Source organism: Pan paniscus, chromosome 12 (assembly GCF_029289425.2).
Source record: "Pan paniscus chromosome 12, NHGRI_mPanPan1-v2.0_pri, whole genome shotgun sequence".
Classification (NCBI taxonomy): Eukaryota; Metazoa; Chordata; class Mammalia; order Primates; family Hominidae; genus Pan; species Pan paniscus.
Window position 1 is genome coordinate 10318704 of NC_073261.2, and position 24151 is coordinate 10342854.

The following is a 24151-nucleotide window of genomic DNA, read 5'->3' on the forward strand; positions in this document are numbered from 1 at the left end:
TAAACATGGAAATATATACATCGCTATCTGTATAAATATTGAAATATCTCCACTTCTATCAGTATAAACATGGAAATATCTACAGCGCTATCTGTATAAACATGGAAATATCTACAACGCTATCTGCATAAACATGGAAATATATACAGCGCTATCTGTATAAACTTGGAAATATCCACAACGCTATCTCTATAAACATGGAAATATCTACACCGTTATCTGTATAAGCATGGAAATATCTACACCGCTAACTGTATAAACATGGAAATACCTACACCGCTATTTGTATAAACATGGAAATTCCAACACCGCTATCTACATAAACATGGAAATATCTACAACGCTATCTGTATCAACATAGAAATATCTACACCGCTATCCCTATAAACATGGAAATATCAACACCGCTATCTGCATAAACATGGAAATATCTACACCGTTGTCTGTATAAACATGGAAATATCAACACAGCCATCGCCATAAACATGAAATTACCTACACTGCCTTCTCCAGAAACATGTAACTATCTACACTGCCATCTGTATAAACATGGTAATAACTACACCACTATCTGTATAAACATGGAAATATCTACACCGCTATCTATATAAACATGGAAGCATCTACACTGCCATCTCTATAAACATGAAAATATCCACACTGCCATCTCCATAATCATGGAACTATCTACACCACCATCTTTAAAAAAATGGAAATATTTTCACCACCATCTGTATAAACATGGAAATATCTACACAGCCGTCTGCATAAAGATGTAAATACCTACACCGCCATCTGCATAAACAACTGAATATCTACACCACCATCTGCATAAACATGGAAATTTCTGCACCGCAATCAGTGCAGACATGGAAATACCTACTCCGCTATCTGTGTAAACATGGAAATATCTAGACCACTGTCTGTATAAGCATGGAAATATCTACACCGCCGTCTGTATAAACATGGAAATATCTACACCACCATCTGTATAAACGTGGAAATATCTACACAGCTATCTCTATAAATATGAAAATATCGGCACTGCTATCTGTATAAACATGGAAATATCTACACCGCTATCTCTATAATCATGAAAATATCTACATCGCCATCACTATAAACATGGAAATATCTACACAGTCATTTGAATAAACATGTAAATATCTACACTGCTATCTCTATAAACTTGAAAATATCTACATCGCCATCTCTATAAACATGGAAATATCTACAATGCCATCTGTATACACATGGAAATATCTACACAGACATCAGTATAAATGTGGAAACATCTACACCGTTATCTCCATACACATGGAAAAACCTATACCGCTATCTCTATAAACATGGAAATATCTTCCCCGCAATCTCTACAAACATGGAAATATCTACACCGCCATCTCTGTAAACATGAAATATATACACCGCCATCTCCATAAACTTGGAAATATCTACACCGATGTTTCTGTAAACATGGAAATATCTACACCGCTATCTGTATAAACATGGAAATATCTACACTGCCATCTGTATAAAGATGGAAATATCTACGCTATCTGTATAAACATGGAAATACCAACACCACTATGTGTATAATCATGGAAATATCTACACCGCTATCTGTATAAACATAGAAATATGTACACCGCTATCTGTATAAATGTGGAAATATCTACAACACTATCTCTATAAACATCGAAATGTCTATACCGCTATCTGTATAAACATGAAAATATCCACATGACTATGTCTATATACATGGAAATGTCTACACCACCATCTGTATAAAAATGGAAATACCTACACAGTCATCTGTATAAACGTGGAAATATCTACACAACTATCTGTATAAATATGGAAATAACTGCACCGCTATCTGTATAAACATGGAAATATCTCCAACGCTATCTGTATAAACACGGAAATATCTACACCGCTATCTGTATAAACATGGAAATATCTATATCGCAATCTGTATAAACATGGAAATATCTACACCGCTATCTGTATAAAAATGGAAATATCTACATCGCTATCAGTATAAACATGGAAATATCTGCACCGCTATCTCTATAAACATGGAAATATGTATGTCGCTATCTGTATAAACATGGAAATATCTACAAAACTATCTGTATAAACATGGAAATATCTACAACAATATCTGTGAAAACATGGAAATATCTACACAGTTATCTGTGTAAACATGGAAAAATGTACACCGCTATCTGTGTAAAGATGGAAATATATACACTGCAATCTGTGCAAATACGGAAATATCTACACCGCTATCTCTGTAAACATGGAAATATCTACACCGCTATCTGTATAAACGTGGAAGTATCTACACCGCTATCTGTATAAACATGGAAATATCTACACAACGATCTCTGTAAACATGGAAATATCTACACCGCTATCTGTATCAACGTGGAAATATCTATAACGCTATCTGTATAAACATGGAAATATCTACACCGCTATCTGTATAAATATGGAAATATCTACACTGCCATCTCTGTAAACATGGAAATATCTACACCGATATCTGTATAAACATGGAAATATCTACACAGCTAACTGTATAAACATGGAAATATCTACACCGCCATACGTAAAAACATAGAAATATCTACACTGACATCTGTATCAACAGGGAAATATCTACACCGCTATCTGTATAAACATGGACATGTGTACACCGCTATCTGTATAAATGTGGAAATATCTACAACACTATCTCCATAATCATCGAAATGTCTATACCGCTATCTGTATAAACATGAAAATATCCACATGACTATGTCTATAAACATGGAAATGTCTACACCGCCATCTGTATAAAAATGGAAATACCTACACAGTCATCTGTATAAACGTGGAAATATCTAAAACCACTATCTGTATAAACATGGAAATATCTCCACTGCTATCTGCATAAACATGGAAATATCTCCAACGCTATCTGTATAAACATGGAAATATCTACACCGCTATCTGTATAAACATGGAAATATCTATATCGCAATCTGAATAAACATGGAAATATCTACACCGCTATCAGTATAAAAATGGAAATATCTACATCGCTATCAGTATAAACATGGAAATATCTGCACCGCTATCTCCATAAACATGGAAATATGTATGCCGCTATCTGTATAAACATGGAAATATCTACAACACTATCTGTATAAACATGGAAATACCTACAACAATATCTGTGAAAACATGGAAATATCTACACAGCTATCTGTGTAAACATGGAAACATGTACGCCGCTATCTGTGTAAAGATGGAAATATATACACTGCAATCTGTGCAAATATGGAAATATCTACACCGCTATCTCTGTAAACATGGAAATATCTACACCGCTATCTTTATAAACGTGGAAATATCTACACCGCTATCTGTATAAACATGGAAATATCTACACAACGATCCCTGTAAACATGGAAATATCTACACCGCTGTCTGTATCAACGTGGAAATATCTATAACGCTATCTGTATAAACATGGAAATATCTACACCGCTATCTGTATAAATATGGAAATATGTACACTGCCATCTCTGTAAACATGGAAATATCTACACCGAAATCTGAATAAACATGGAAATATATACACAGCTAACTGTATAAACATGGAAATATCTACACCGCCATCTGTAAAAACATAGAAATAACTACACTGACATCTGTATGAACAGGGAAATATCTACACCGATATCTGTATAAACATGGAAATAACTACACCGCCATCTTCATAAACATGGAAATATCTACACGGCCAACTGTATAAACATAGAAATATCTACACAGCCATCTCTTTAAACATGGAAATATCTACACTGCTATCTGTATGAACATGGAAATAGCAACACCGCTATCTGTATAAACATGGAAATACCTACAACGCCATCTGTGAAAACATGATAATATCTACACAGTCATGTGTATAAACATGGAAATATCTACACCTTCATCTGTATAAACATGGAAATATCTACATGGATCTCTCTATAAACATGGAAATATCTACACCGCCATCTGTATAAACCTGGAAATACCTACACAGTCATCTGTATAAACATGGAAATATCTACACCACTATCTGTATGAACTTGGAAATATCTACACTGCCATCTGTATATACATGGAAATATCTACACAGCCATGTGTATGAACATGGAAATATCTACACAGCCATCTCTACAAATATGGAAATATCTACACCGATATCTGTATAAACATGGAAATAGCCGCAACGCTATCTGTATAAAGTTGGAAATATCTACACCGCCATCTGTAAAAACATGGAAATATCTACACAGTCATCTGTATAAACATGGAAATATCTACACTTCCATCTGTATACACATGGAAATATCTACACAGCCATCTGTATAAACATGGAAATATCTACACCGCTATCTCTATAAACTTGGAAATACCTACACCGCAATCTGTATAAACATGGAAATATCTACACCATTATCTGTGTAAACATGGAAATATCTACACTGCCATCTGTATAAATATGTAAATATCAACAAAGTCTCTCTGTAAACATGGAAATATCTACACCGTTATCTGTATAAACATGGAAATAGCCATACAGATATCGGTATAAACATGGAAATATCTACACCGCTATCTCAATAAACATGGAAATATCCCCACCGCTATCTGTATAAACATGGAAATATCTCCACCGCTATCTCTATACACATGGAAATATCTACACCGCTATCTGTATAAACATGGAAATAGTGACACCGCTATCTGAATAAATATGGAAATATCTAGACCGCTATCTCTATAAACATGGAAATGTGTACACTGCTATCTGTATAAACATGGAAATATCTACATGGCTATATTTAAAAACATGGAAATATCTACACTGCCATCTGTATAAACATGGAAATACCTACACTGTCATCTGTATAAACCTGGAAATATGTACACCACTATCTGTATAAACATGGAAATATCTACACTGCCATCTGTATAAACTTGTAAATATCTACACAGCCATCTCTATAAACATGGAAATATCTACACCGCTATCTTTATAAACATGGAATTAGCTACACCGCCATGTGTATAAACATGGAAATATATACAGAGTCATCTGCATAAACATGGAAATATCTACACCACTGTCTGTATAAACATGGAAATACCTACACTGTCATCTGTATAAACATGGAAATATATACACAGCCATCTCCATAAACATGGAAATATCTACACTGCTATCTGTATAAACATGGAAATAGCCACACTGCGATCTGTATAAACGTGGAAATATCTACACCGACATGTGTAAAAATATGAAAATTACACAGTCATCTGTATAAACATGGAAATTTCTACAACTCCATCTGTATAAACTTGGAAATATCTACACTGACATCTGTACACATATGGAAATGTCTACACAGCCATCTGTATAAACATGTAAATATCTACACCTCTATCTCTATAAACATGGAAATACCTACACTGCAATGAGTATAAACATGGAAATATCTACACTGCTAGCTGTATAAACATGGAAATATCTACACCACTATTTTTATAAACTTGGAAATATCTACACCGCCATCTGTATAAACATGGAAGTATCTACACCGCTATCTATATAAACATGGAAATACCTCCACAGCTATCTGTATAAACATGGAAATATCTACACCGTTATCTGTATAAACATGGACATATCTACACCGCTATCTCTATTAAAATGGAAACACCTACACCGCAATCTGTATAAACATGGAAATATCTACTCTGCTATCTGCAAAAACATGGAAATATGTACACCGCTATCTGTAAAAATGTGGAAATATCTGCACCGCTATCTCTATAAACATCGAAATGTCTATACCGGTCTCTGTATAAACATGGAAATATCCACATGGCTATGTCTATAAAAATAGAAATGTCTACACCGCCATCTGTATAAACATGGAAATACCTACACAGTCATCTGTATAAACGTGGAAATATCTACACCACTATCTGTATAAACATGGAAATATCTCCACCGCTATCTGCATAAACATGGAAATATCTCCAACGGTATCTGTATAAACATGGAAATATCTACTCCGCTATCTGTATAAACATGGAAATATCTATATCGCAATCTGTATAAACATGGAAATAACTACACCGCTATCTGTATAAAAATGGAAATATCTACATCGCTATCAGTATAAACATGGAAATATATGCCCCGCTATCTCCATAAACATGGAAATATGTATGCCGCTATCTGTATAAACATGGAAATATCTACAACTCTATCTGTATAAACATGGAAATATCTACAACAATATCTGTGAAAACATGGAAATATCTACACAGCTATCTGTGTAAACATGGAAAATTGTACGCCGCTATCTGTGTAAAGATGGAAATATATACACTGCAATCTGTGCAAATATGGAAATATCTACACCGCTATCTCTGTAAACATGGAAATATCTACACCGCTATCTTTATAAACGTGGAAATATCTACACCGCTATCTGTATAAACATGGAAATATCTACACAACGATCTCTGTAAACATGGAAATACCTACACCGCTATCTGTATCAACGTGGAAATATCTAAAACGCTATCTGTATAAACATGGAAATATCTACACCGCTATCTGTATAAACCTGGAAATATATACATCGCTATCTGTATAAACATGTAAATACCTCCAACGTTACCTGTATAAACATGGAAATATCTACAACGCCATCTGCATATACGTGGAAACATCTACACTGCCATCTGTAAAAAGATGGAAATATATACACCGCGATCTGTATAAACATGGAAATATCTACACCGCTACCTGTATGAACATGGAAATATCTACACCGCTATCTGCATAAAAATGGAAATACCTACACCACGATCAGTATAAACATTGAAATATCTACACTGTTATCTCTATGAACATGGAAATATCTACACCGCCATCTTTATAAACATGGAAATATCTACACAGTCATCTGTATAAAAATGGAAATATCTGCACTGATATCAGTATAAACATGGAAATATACACACTGCCATCTATATAAAGATGTATATATCTACACCGCGAGCTGTACAAACATGGAAATATCTACACCGATATCTCTATAAACAAGGAAATATCTACACCGCCATCTGTATAAACATGAAAATATCTACACCGCCATCTCCATAAACATGGAACTATCTACACCACCATCTGTATAAACATGGAAATATCTACACCACTTTCTGGGTAAACGAGGAAATATCTACACTGCCATCTGTATAAACTTGGAAATATCTACACAGCCATATGTAGAAAAATGGAAATATCTACACCGGGATCTGTATAAGCATGAAAATTTCTACACCGCTACCTGTATAACCATGGAAATATCTACACCGCTATCTCTATAAACATGGAAATATCTACACCATGATCTTCATAAACATGGAAATATCTACACCACTATCTGTATGAATATGGAAATATCTACACTGCTACCTGTATAAATATGGAAATGTCTACACTCTTATCTCTATAAACATGGAAATATCCTCACCACTATCCATGTAAACATGGAAATATCTACACTTTTATCTCTATAAACATGGAAATATCTACACCGCCATCTATATAAACAAGCAAATACCTACAAAGTCATCTGTATAAACATGCAAATAGCTACACAACCATCTCTATAAACATGGAAATATCTACACTGCCATCTTCATACACATGGAATTATCTACGCAGCCATCTGTATAAACATGGAAATATCTACACCGCTATCTCTATAAACATGGAAATACCTACACCGCTATCTCTATAAACATGGAAACATCTACTCTGCTATCTCTATAAACCTGGAAATGTCTACATCGCTATCTGTATTATCTTGGAAATACCTACACCGCTATCTCTATAAACATTGAAATATCTACACCGCCATCTGTATAAACATGCAAATAACTACACAGTCCTCTGTATAAACATGGAAATATCTACACTGCCATCTGTATACCCATCTAAATACCTACACAGCGATCTGTATAAACATGGAAATACCTACACCGCTATCTATGCAAACATTGAAATATCTATACCGCCATCTGTATAAACATGCAAATATCTACACAGTCATCTGTATAAACATGGAAATATCTACACCACCATCACTATAAACATGGAAATATCTACACTGCCATCTCTATACCCATGGAAATACCTACACAGCCATCTGTGTAAACATTGAAATATCTACTCTGCTATCTCTATAAATATGGAAATACCTACACCGCTATCTCTAGAAACATGGAAATATCTACACCGCAATCTCTATAAACATGGAAATATATACATCGCAATCTGTATAAATATTGAAATATCTCCACTTCTATCAGTATAAACATGGAAATATCTACAGCGCTATCTGTATAAACATGGAAATATCTACAACGCTATCTGCATAAACATGGAAATATATACAGCGCTATCTGTATAAACTTGGAAATATCCACAACGCTATCTCTATAAACATGGAAATATCTACACCGTTATCTGTATAAGCATGGAAATATCTACACCGCTAACTGTATAAACATGGAAATACCTACACCGCTATTTGTATAAACATGGAAATTCCAACACTGCTATCTACATAAACATGGAAATATCTACAACGCTATCTGTATCAACATAGAAATATCTACACCGCTATCCCTATAAACATGGAAATATCAACACCGCTATCTGCATAAACATGGAAATATCTACACCGTTGTCTGTATAAACATGGAAATATCAACACAGCCATCGCCATAAACATGAAATTACCTACACCGCCTTCTCCAGAAACATGTAACTATCTACACTGCCATCTGTATAAACATGGTAATAACTACACCACTATCTGTATAAACATGGAAATATCTACACCGCTATCTATATAAACATGGAAGCATCTACACTGCCATCTCTATAAACATGAAAATATCCACACTGCCATCTCCATAATCATGGAACTATCTACACCACCATCTTTAAAAAAATGGAAATATTTTCACCACCATCTGTATAAACCTGGAAATATCTACACAGCCGTCTGTATAAAGATGTAAATATCTACACCGCCATCTGCATAAACAACTGAATATCTACACCGCCATCTGCATAAACATGGAAATTTCTGCACCGCAATCAGTGCAGACATGGAAATACCTACTCCGCTATCTGTGTAAACATGGAAATATCTAGACCACTGTCTGTATAAGCATGGAAATATCTACACCGCCGTCTGTATAAACATGGAAATATCTACACCACCATCTGTATAAACGTGGAAATATCTACACAGCTATCTCTATAAACATGAAAATATCGGCACTGCTATCTGTATAAACATGGAAATATCTACACCGCAATCTCTATAATCATGAAAATATCTACATCGCCATCACTATAAACATGGAAATATCTACACAGTCATTTGAATAAACATGTAAATATCTACACTGCTATCTCTATAAACTTGAAAATATCTACATCGCCATCTCTATAAACATGGAAATATCTACAATGCCATCTGTATACACATGGAAATATCTACACAGACATCAGTATAAATGTGGAAACATCTACACCGTTATCTTCATACACATGGAAAAACCTATACTGCTATCTCTATAAACATGGAAATATCTTCCCCGCAATCTCTACAAACATGGAAATATCTACACCGCCATCTCTGTAAACATGAAATATATACACCGCCATCTCCATAAACTTGGAAATATCTACACCGATGTTTCTGTAAACATGGAAATATCTACACCGCTATCTGTATAAACATGGAAATATCTACACTGCCATCTGTATAAAGATGGAAATATCTACGCTATCTGTATAAACATGGAAATATCAACACCACTATGTGTATAATCATGGAAATATCTACACCACTATCTGTATAAACATAGAAATATGTACACCGCTATCTGTATAAATGTGGAAATATCTACAACACTATCTCTATAAACATCGAAATGTCTATACCGCTATCTGTATAAACATGAAAATATCCACATGACTATGTCTATAAACATGGAAATGTCTACACCACCATCTGTATAAAAATGGAAATACCTACACAGTCATCTGTATAAACGTGGAAATATCTACACCACTATCTGTATAAATATGGAAATATCTGCACCGCTATCTGTATAAACATGGAAATATCTCCAACGCTATCTGTATAAACACGGAAATATCTACACCGCTATCTGTATAAACATGGAAATATCTATATCGCAATCTGTATAAACATGGAAATATCTACACCGCTATCTGTATAAAAATGGAAATATCTACATCGCTATCAGTATAAACATGGAAATATCTGCACCGCTATCTCTATAAACATGGAAATATGTATGTCGCTATCTGTATAAACATGGAAATATCTACAAAACTATCTGTATAAACATGGAAATATCTACAACAATATCTGTGAAAACATGGAAATATCTACAGAGCTATCAGTGTAAACATTTAAAAATGTACACCGCTATCTGTGTAAAGATGGAAATATATACACTGCAATCTGTGCAAATACGGAAATATCTACACCGCTATCTCTGTAAACATGGAAATATCTACACCGCTATCTTTATAAACGTGGAAATATCTACACCGCTATCTGTATAAACATGGAAATATCTACACAACGATCAATTTAAACATGGAAATATCTACACCGCTATCTGTATCAACGTGGAAATATCTATAACGCTATCTGTATAAACATGGAAATATCTACACCGCTATCTGTATAAATATGGAAATATGTACACTGCCATCTCTGTAAACATGGAAATATCTACACCGATGCCTGTATAAACATGGAAATATCTACACAGCTAACTGTATAAACATGGAAATATCTACACCGCCATCTGTAAAAACATAGAAATAACTACACTGACATCTGTATGAAACGGGAAATATCTACACCGATATCTGTATAAACATGGAAATAACTACACCGACATCTGCATAAACATGGAAATATCTACACCGCCATCTGTATAAACATGGAAATATCTACACTGCCAACTGTATAAACATAGAAATATCTACACAGCCATCTCTTTAAACATGGAAATACCTACACTGCTATCTGTATGAACATGGAAATAGCAACAACGCTATCTGTATAAACATGGAAATACCTACAACTCCATCTGTAAAAACATGAAAATATCTACACAGTCATGTGTATAAACATGGAAATATCTACACCTTCATCTGTATAAACATGGAAATATCTACATGGATCTCTCTATAAACATGGAAATATCTACACCGCCATCTGTATAAACCTGGAAATACCTACACAGTCATCTGTATAAACATGGAAATATCTACACCACTATCTGTATAAACTTGGAAATATCTACAATGCCATCTGTATATACATGGAAATATCTACACAGCCATGTGTATGAACATGGAAATATCTACACAGCCGTCTCTAAAAATATGGAAATATCTACACCGATATCTGTATAAACATGTAAATAGCCACAACGCTATCTGTATAAAGTTGGAAATGTCTACACCGCCATCTGTAAAAACATGGAAATATCTACACAGTCATCTGTATAAACATGGAAATATCTACACTTCCATCTGTATACACATGGAAATATCTACACAGCCATCTCTATAAACATGGAAATACCTACACCGCAATCTGTATAAACATGGAAATATCTACACCATTATCTGTGTAAACATGGAAATATCTACACTGCCATCTGTATAAATATGTAAATACCTACACAGCCTCTCTATAAACATGGAAATATCTACACCGTTATCTGTATAAACATGGAAATAGCCATACAGATATCGGTATAAACATGGAAATATCTACACCGCTATCTCAATAAACATGGAAATATACCCACAGCTATCTGTATAAACATGGAAATATCTCCACCGCTATCTCTATACACATGGAAATATCTACACCGCTATCTGTATAAACATGGAAATAGTGACACCGCTATCTGTATAAATATGGAAATATCTAGACCGCTATCTCCATAAACATGGAAATGTGTACACTGCTATCTGTATAAACATGGAAATATCTACATGGCTATCTTTAAAAACATGGAAATATCTTCACTGCCATCTGTATAATCATGGAAATACCTACACAGTCATCTGTATAAACCTGGAAATATGTACACCACTATCTGTATAAACATGGAAATATCTACACTGCCATCTGTATAAACTTGTAAATATCTACACAGCCATCTGTATAAACATGGAAATATCTACACCGCTATCTTTATAAACATGGAAATATCTACACCGCCATGTGTATAAACATGGAAATACATACAGAGTCATCTGTATAAACATGGAAATATCTACACCACTGTCTGTATAAACATGGAAATACCTGCACTGTCATCTGTATAAACATGGAAATATATACACAGCCATCTCCATAAACATGGAAATATCTACACTGCTATCTGTATAAACATGGAAGTAGCCACACCGCTATCTGTAGAAACGTGGAAATATCTTCACCGACATGTGTAAAAATATGAAAATTACACAGTCATCTCTATAAACATGGAAATTTCTACACCTCCATCTGTATAAACATGGAAATATCTACACTGACATCTGTATACATATGGAAATGTCTACACAGCCATCTGTATAAGCATGTAAATATCTACACCGCTATCTCTATAAACATGGAAATACCTACACTGCAATGTGTATAAACATGGAAATATCTACACTGCTAGCTGTATAAACATGGAAATATCTAAACCACTATTTTTATAAACTTGGAAATATCTACACCGCCATCTGTATAAACATGGAAGTATCTACACCGCTATCTATATAAACATGGAAATACCTCCACAGCTATCTGTATAAACATGGAAATATCTGCACCGTTATCTGTATAAACATGGACACATCTACACCGCTATCTCTATAAAAATGGAAACACCTACACCGCAATCTGTATAAACATGGAAATATCTACACTGCTATCTGCAAAAACATGGAAATATGTACACCGCTATCTGTATAAATGTGGAAATATCTACACCACTATCTCTATAAACATCGAAATGTCTATACCGCTCTCTGTATAAACATTGAAATATCCACATGGCTATGTCTATAAAAATGGAAATGTCTACACCGCCATCTGTATAAAAATGGAAATACCTACACAGTCATCTGTATAAACATGGAAATATTTACACCACTATCTGTATAAACATGGATATATCTACACAGCTAACTGTATAAACATGGAAATATCTACACCGCCATCTGTAAAAACATAGAAATAACTACACTGACATCTGTATGAACAGGGAAATATCTACACCGATATCTGTATAAACATGGAAATAACTACACTGCCATCTGCATAAACATGGAAATATCTACACCGCCATCTGTATAAACATGGAAATATCTACACTGCCAACTGTATAAACATAGAAATATCTACACAGCCATCTCTTTAAACATGGAAATATCTACACTGCTATCTGTATGAACATGGAAATAGCAACACCACTATCTGTATAAACATGGAAATACCTACAACGCCATCTGTAAAAACATGAAAATAACTACACAGTCATGTGTATAAACATGGAAATATTTACACCTTCATCTGTATAAACATGGAAATATCTACATGGATCTCTCTATAAACATGGAAATATCTACACCGCCATCTGTATAAACATGGAAATACCTACACAGTCATCTGTATAAACATGGAAATATCTACACCACTATCTGTATAAACTTGGAAATATCTACACTGCCATCTGTATATACATGGAAATATCTACACAGCCATGTGTATGAACGTGGAAATATCTGCACAGCAATCTCTACAAATATGGAAATATCTACACCGATATCTGTATAAACATGGAAATAGCCACAACGCTATCTGTATAAAGTTGGAAATATCTACACCGCCATCTGTAAAAACATGGAAATATCTACACAGTCATCTGTATAAACATGGAAATATCTACTCTTCCATCTGTATACACATGGAAATATCTACACAGCCATCTGTATAAACATGGAAATATCTACACCGCTATCTCTATAAACATGGAAATACCTACACCGCAATCTGTATAAACATGGAAATATCTACACCATTATCTGTGTATACATGGAAATATCTACACTGCCATCTGTATAAATATGTAAATATCTACACAGCCTCTCTATAAACATGGAAATACCTACACTGTTATCTGTATAAACATGGAAATAGCCATACAGATATCGGTATAAACATGGAAATATCTACACCGCTATCTCAATAAACATGGAAATATCCCCACCACTATCTGTATAAACATGGAAATATCTCCACCGCTATCTGTATACACATGGAAATATCTACACCGCTATCTGTATAAATATGGAAATATCTAGACCGCTATCTCTATAAACATGCAAATGTGTACACTGCTATCTGTATAAACATGGAAATATCTACATGGATATGTTTAAAAACATGGAAATATCTACACTGCCATCTGTATAAACATGGAAATACCTACACAGTCATCTGTATAAACCTGGAAATATGTACACCACTATCTGTATAAACATGGAAATATCTACACTGCCATCTGTATAAACCTGTAAATATCTACACAGCCATCTCTATAAACATGGAAATATCTACACCGCTATCTGTATAAACATGGAAATAGCCACATCGCTATCTTTATAAACATGGAATTATCTACACCGCCATGTGTATAAACATGGAAATACATACAGAGTCATCTGTATAAACATGGAAATATCTACACCACTGCCTGTATAAACATGGAAATACCTGCACTGTCATCTGTATAAACATGGAAATATCTACACAGCCATCTCCATAAACATGGAAATATCTACACCGCTATCTCTATAAACATGGAAATACCTACACCGCAATCTGTATAAACATGGAAATATCTACACCATTATCTGTGTAAACATGGAAATATCTACACTGCCATCTGTATAAATATGTAAATATCTACACAGCCTCTCTATAAACATGGAGATATCTACACCGCTATCAGTATAAACATGGAAATAGCCACACAGATATCTGTATAAACATGGAAATATCTACACCGCTATCTCAATAAACATGGAAATATCTCCACCGCTATCTGTATAAACATGGAAATATCTCCACCGCTATCTGTATAAACATGGAAATACCTACACCGCTATCTGTATAAACATGGAAATAGTGACACCGCTATCTGTATAAATATGGAAATATCTACACCGTTATCTCTATAGACATGGAAATATCTACACTGCTGTCTGTATAAACATGGAAATATCTACATGGCTATCTTTAAAAACATGGAAATATCTACACTGTCATCTGTATAAACATGGAAATACCTACACAGTCATCTGTATAAACCTGGAAATATCTACATCACTATCTGTATAAACATGGAAATATCTACACTGCCATCTGTATAAACATGTAAATATCTACACAGCCATATCTATAAACATGGAAACATCTACACCGCTCTCTGTATAAACATGGAAATAGCCACATCGCTATCTTTGTAAACATGGAAATACCTACACCGCCATGTGTATAAACATGGATATAACTACAGAGTCATCTGTATAAACATGGAAATATCTACACCACAGTCTCTATAAACATGGAAATACCTACACTGTAATCTGTATAAACATGGAAATATCTACACCATTATCTCTGTAAACATGGAAATATCTACACTGCCATCTGTATAAATATGTAAATATCTACTCAGCCATCTTTATAAACATGGAAATATCTACAGCGCTATCTGTATAAACATGGAAATAGCCACAAAGCTATCTGTATAAACATGGAAATATCTACACCGCTATCTCTATAAACATGGAAATATCTCCACCGCTATCTGAATAAACATGGAAATATTTCCACCACTATCTGTATAAACATGGAAATATCTACACCGCTATCTGTATTAACATGGAAATAGTGACACCGCTATCTGTATAAATATGGAAATATCTACACCGCTATCTCTATAAACACGGAAATGTCTGCACCGCTATCTGTATAAACATGGAAATATCTACATGGTTATCTCTATAAACATGGAAATATCTACACCGCGATCTGTATAAACATGGAAATACATACACAGTCATCTGTATAAACCTGGAAATATCTACACCACTATCTGTATAAACATGGAAATATCTACACTCCCATCTGTATAAACATGGAAATATCTACACCGCAATCTGTATAAACATGGAAATAGCCACACCGCTATCTGTATAAACATGGAAATATCTACACCACTGTCTGTATAAACATGGAAATATCTACACTGCCATCTGTATAAACATGGAAATATCTACACAGCCATCCCTATAAACATGGAAATATCTACACTGCTATCTGTATAAACATGGAAATAGCCACACCGCTATCTGTATAAACATGGAAATATCTACACCAACATGTGTAAAAATATGAAAATATCTACACAGTCATCTGTATAAACATGGAAATATCTACACCTCCATCTGTATAAACATGGAAAAATCTACACTGACATCTGTATACATATGGAAATGTCTACACAGCCATCTGTATAAACATGTAAATATCTACAACGCTATCTCTATAAACATGGAAATACCTACACAGCAATGTGTATAAACATGGAAATATCTACACCGCTAGATGTATAAACACGGAAATATCTACACCACTATCTTTATAAACTTGGAAATATCTACACCGCCATCTGTATAAACATGGAAGTATCTCCATCGCTATCTATATAAACATGGAAATACCTCGACCGCTATCTGTATAAACATGGAAGTATGTACACTGTTATCTGTATAAACATGGACATATCTACACGGCTATCTCTATAAACATGGAAATACCTACACCGCAATATTTATAAACATGGAAATAACTACACCGCTATCTGTATAAACATGGACATATGTACACTGCTATCTGTATAAATGTGGAAATATCTACAACACTATCTCCATAAACATCGAAATGTCTATACCGCTATCTCTATAAACATGAACATATCCACATGACTATGTCTATAAACATGAAAATGTCTACACCGCCATCTGTATAAAAATGGAAATACCTACACAGTCATCTGTATAAACGTGGAAATATCTAAAACCACTATCTGTATAAACATGGAAATATCTCCACCGCTATCTGCATAAACATGGAAATATCTCCAACGCTATCTATATAAACATGGAAATATCAACACCACTATCTGTATAAACATGGAAATAGCTATATCGCAATCTGTATAAACATGGAAATATCTACACCGCTATCTGTATAAAAATGGAAATATCTACATCGCTATCAGTATAAACATGGAAATATCTGCACCGCTATCTCCATAAACATGGAAATATGTATGCCGCTATTTGTATAAACATGGAAATATCTACAACACTATCTGAATAAACATGGAAATATCTACAACAATATCTGTGAAAACATGGAAATATCCACACAGCTATCTGTGTAAACATGGAAAAATGTACGCCGCTATCTGTGTAAAGATGGAAATATATACACTGCAATCTGTGCAAATATGGAAATATCTACACTGCTATCTCTGTAAACATGGAAATATCTACACTGCTATCTTTATAAACGTGGAAATATCTACACCGCTATCTGTATAAACATGGAAATATCTACACAACGATCTCTGTAAACATGGAAATATTTACACCGCTATCTGTATCAACGTGGAAATATCTATAACGCTATCTGTATAAACATGGAAATATCTACACCGCTATCTGTATAAATATGGAAATATGTACACTGCCATCTCTGTAAACATGGAAATATCTACACCGATATCTGTATAAACATGGAAATATCTACACAGCTAACTGTATAAACACGGAAATATCTACACCGCCATCTGTAAAAACATAGAATTAACTACACTGACATCTGTATGAACAGGGAAATATCTACACCGATATCTGTATAAACATGGAAATAACTACACCGCCATCTGCATAAACATGGAAATATCTACACCGCCATCTGTATAAACATGGAAATATCTACACTGCCAACTGTATAAACATAGAAATATCTACACAGCCATCTCTTTAAACATGGAAATATCTACACTGCTATCTGTATGAACATGGAAATAGCAACACCGCTATCTGTATAAACATGGAAATACCTACAACGCCATCTGTAAAAACATGAATATATCTACACCGTCATGTGTATAAACATGGAAATATCTACACCTTCATCTGTATAAACCTGGAAATATCTACATGGATCTCTCTATAAACATGGAAATATCTACACCGCCATCTGTATAAACCTGCAAATACCTACACAGTCATCTGTATAAACATGGAAATATCTACACCACTATCTGTATACACTTGGAAATATCTACACCGCCATCTGTATATACATGGAAATATCTACACAGCCATGTGTATGAACATGGAATTATCTACACAGCCATCTCTACAAATATGGAAATATCTACACCGATATCTGTATATACATGGAAATAGCCACAACGCTATCTGAATAAAGTTGGAAATATCTACACCGCCATCTGTAAAAACATGGAAATATCTACACAGTCATCTGTATAATCATGGAAATATCTACACTTCCATCTGTATAAACATGGAAATATCTACACAGCCATCTGTATAAACATGGAAATATCTACACCGCTATCTCTATAAACATGGAAATACCTACACCGCAATCTGTATAAACATGGAAATATCTACACCATTATCTGTGTAAACATGGAAATATCTACACTGCCATCTGTATAAATATGTAAATATCTACACAGCCTCTCTATAAACATGGAAATATCTACACCGTTATCTGTATAAACATGTAAATAGCCATACAGATATCGGTATAAACATGGAAATACCTACACCGCTATCTCAATAAACATGGAAATATCCCCACCGCTATCTGTATAAACATGGAAATACCTCCACCGCTATGTGTATACACATGGAAATATCTACACCGCTATCTGTATAAACATGGAAATACCTACACCACCATCTGTATAAACATGGAAATATCTACATGGCTATCTTTAAAAACATGGAAATATCTACACTGCCATCTGTATAAACATGGAAATACCTACACAGACATCTGTATAAACCTGGAAACATGTACACCACTATCTGTATAAACATGGAAATATCTACACTGCCATCTGTATAAACTTGTAAATATCTACACAGCCATCTCTATAAACATGGAAATATCTACACCGCTATCTGTATAAACATGGAAATAGCCACATCGCTATCTTTATAAACATGGAAATATCTGCACCGCCATGTGTATAAACATGGAAATACATACAGAGTAATCTGTATAAACATGGAAATAGCCACATCGCTATCTTTATAAACATGGAAATATCTGCACCGCCATGTGTATAAACATGGAAATACATACAGAGTCATCTGTATAAACATGGAAATATCTACACCACTGTCTGTATAAACATGGAAATACCTGCACTGTCATCTGTATAAACATGGAAATATCTACACAGCCATCTCCATAAACATGGAAATATCTACACTGCTATCTGTATAAACATGGAAATAGCCACACCGCTATCTGTATAAACGTGGAAATATATACACCGACATGTGTAAAAATATGAAAATTACACTGTCATCTGTATAAACATGGAAATTTCTACACCTCCATCTGTATAAACATGGAAATATCTACACTGACATCTGTATACATATGGAAATGTCTACACAGCCATCTGTATAAACATGTAAATATCTACACCGCTATCTCTATAAACATGGAAATACCTACACTGCAATGTGTATAAACATGGAAATATCTACACTGCTAGCTGTATAAACATGGAAATATCTACACAACTATTTTTATAAACTTGGAAATATCTACACCGCCATCTGTATAAACATGGAAGTATCTACACCGCTATCTATATAAACATGGAAATACCTCCACAGCTATCTGTATAAACATGGAAATATCTACACCGTTATCTGTATAAACATGGACATATCTACACCGCTATCTCTATAAAAATGGAAACACCTACACCGAAATCTGTATAAACATGGAAATACCTACACTGCTATCTGCAAAAACATGGAAATATGTACACCGCTATCTGTATAAATGTGGAAATATCTACACCACTATCTCTATAAACATCAAAATGTCTATACCGCTCTCTGTATAAACATGGAAATATCCACATGGCTATGTCTATAAAATTGGAAATGTCTACACCGCCATCTGTATAAACATGGAAATACCTACACAGTCATCTGTATAAACGTGGAAATATTTACACCACTATCTGTATAAACATGGAAATATCTTCACTGCTATCTGTATAAACATGGAAATATCTCCAGCGGTATCTGTATAAACATGGAAATATCTACACCTCTATCTGTATAAACATGGAAATATCTACATCGCCATCTGTATAAACATGGAAATATCTACACCGCTATCTGTATAAAAATGGAAATATCTACATCGCTATCAGTATAAACATGGAAATATCTGCAACGCTATCTATACAAACATGGAAATATGTATGCCGCCATCTGTATAAACATGGAAATATCTACAACACTATCTGTATAAACATGGAAATATCTACAACAATATCTGTGAAAACATGGAAATATCTACACAGCTATCTGTGTAAACATGGAAAAATGTACGCTGCTATCTGTGTAAAGATGGAAATATCTACACTGCAATCTGTGCAAACATGGAAATATCTACACCGCTATCTCTGTAAACATGGAAATATCTACACCGCTATCTGTATAAACGTGGAAATATCTACACCGCCATCTGCATAAACATGGAAATATCTACACAACGATCTCTGTAAACATGAAAATATCTACACCGCTATCTGTATCAACGTGGATATATCTATAACGCTATCTGTATAAACATGGAAATATCTATACCGCTATCTGTATAAATATGGAAATATCTACACTGCCATCTCTGGAAACATGGAAATGTCTACACTGATATCTGTATAAACATGGAAATATCTACACAACTATCTGTATAAACATGGAAACATCTACACCGCCATCTGTAAAAACATGGAAATATCTACACAGTCATCTGTATAAACATGGAAATATCTACACTTCCATCTGTATAAACATGGAAATATCTACACAGCCATCTGTATAAACATGGAAATATCTACACCGCTATCTCTATAAACATGGAAATACCTACACCGCAATCTGTATAAACTTGGAAATATCTACACCATTATCTGTGTAAACATGGAAATATCTACACTGCCATCTGTATAAATATGTAAATATCTACACAGCCTCTCTATAAACATGGAAATATCTACACCGCTATCTGTATAAACATGGAAATAGCCATACAGATATCGGTATAAACGTGGAAATATCTACACCGCTATCTGCATAAACATGGAAATATCTACACAACGATCTCTGTAAACATGAAAATATCTACACCGCTATCTGTATCAACGTGGAAATATCTATAACGCTATCTGTATAAACATGGAAATATCTACACTGCCATCTCTGGAAACATGGAAATGTCTACACTGATATCTGTATAAACAAAGAAATATCTACACAGCTATCTGTATAAACATGGAAACATCTACACCGCCATCTGTATAAACATGGAAATAACTACACTGTCATCTGTATAAAGAGAGAAATATCTACACCGCTATCTGTATATACATGGAAATATCTACACCGCCATCTGCATAAACACGGAAATATCTACACCGCCATCTGTATAAACATGGAAATAACTACACAGCCATCTGTATAAACATAGAAATATCCACACAGTCATCTCTATAAACATGGAAATATGTACACTGCTATCTGTATGAACGTGGAAATAGCAACACCGCTATCTGTATAAACATGGAAATATCTACAACGCCATCTGTAAAAACATGAATATATCTACACAGTCATGTGTATAAAAATGGAAATATCTACACATTCAGCTGTATAAACATGGAAATAGCTACATGGCTATCTCTATAAATCTGGAAATATCTACACCGCCATCTGTATAAAAATGGAAATAACTACACAGTCATCTGTATAAAAATGGAAATATCTACACCACTATCTGTATAAACATGGAATTATCTACACCGCTATCTCTATAATCTTGGAAATAGCTACACCGCAATCTGTATAAACACGGAAATATCTACACTATTATCTGTGTAAACATGGAAATATCTACACGGCCATCTGTATAAATATGTAAATATCTACACAGCCATCTCTATAAACACGGAAATATCACACCGCTATCTGTATAAACATGGAAATAGCCACACAGCTATCTGTATAAACATGGAAATATCTACACAGCTATCTATATAAACATGGAAATATCTCCACCGCTATGTGTATAAACATGGAAATATCTCCACCGCTATCTGTATAAACATGGAAATATCTACACTGCTATCTGTATAAACATGGAAATAGTGACACCGCTATCTGTATAAATATGGAAATATGTACACCGCTATCACTATAAACATGGAAATATCTACACCGCCATCTGTATAAAGATGGAAATATCTACAGTGCTACCTGTATAAATATGCAAATATCTTCACCTCTATCTCTATAAAAATGGAAATATCTACACCGCTATCTTTATAAACATGCAAATATTTACACAGTCATCTGTATAAACATGGAAATATCTACACCACCATATCTATAAACACGGAAATATCTACACTGCCATCTGTATACACATGGAAATATCTACAAAGCCATCTGTAGAAACGTTGAAGTATCTACACCGGTATCTCTATAAAGAGGGAAATAGCTACACCGCCATCTCTATAAACATGGAAATATCTACACCGCAATATCTATAAACATGGAAATATCAACACCAACATCTCTGTAAACATGAAAATATCTACACCACTATCTGTATAAACATCAAAATATGTACACTGCCATCTGTATAAAGATGGAAATACCTACAACGGGAGCTGAATAAACATGGAAATATCTACACCGCTATCTGTATAAACATGGAAATGTCTACATCACTATCTCTATAAACATGGAAATACCTTCAGCACCATCTCTATAGACATGGAAATATCTTCAACGCTATCTGTATAAGCATGGAAATACCTACACCGCTATCTGTATAAACATGGAAATATCTACAATGCTATCTGTATAAACATGGAAATATGTACAACGCTATCTGTATAAACATGGAAATATCCACAATGCTATCTGTGTAAACATGGAAATATCTACACAGATAACTTTGTAAACTTGCAAATATCTACACAGCTATCTGTGTAAAGATGGAAATATCTAAAGCGCAATCTGTGCAAAGATGGAAATATCTACACCGCTATCTCTGTAAACATGGAAATATCGACACCGCTATCTGTATAAACATGGAAATATCTACACTGACATCTGTATAAACATGGAAATATCTACAAAGCCATCAGTAGAAACGTGGAAGTATCTACACCGCTATCTCTACAAACATGGATATACCTACACCGCCATCTCTATAAACATGAAAAAATCTACACAGCCATCTCCATAAACATGGAAATATCTACACCGCTATCTGTATAAACATGGAAATAGCCACACCACTATCTGTATAAACATGGAAATATCTACACTGCCATCTGTATATACGTGGAAATACCTACACAGTCATCTGTATAAACATGGAAATATCTACACAACTGTATGTATAAACATGGAAATATCTACACTGCCATCTGTATAAACATGGAAATATCTACACAGCCATCTCTATGAACATGGAAATATCTACACTGCTATCTGTATAAACACGGAAAT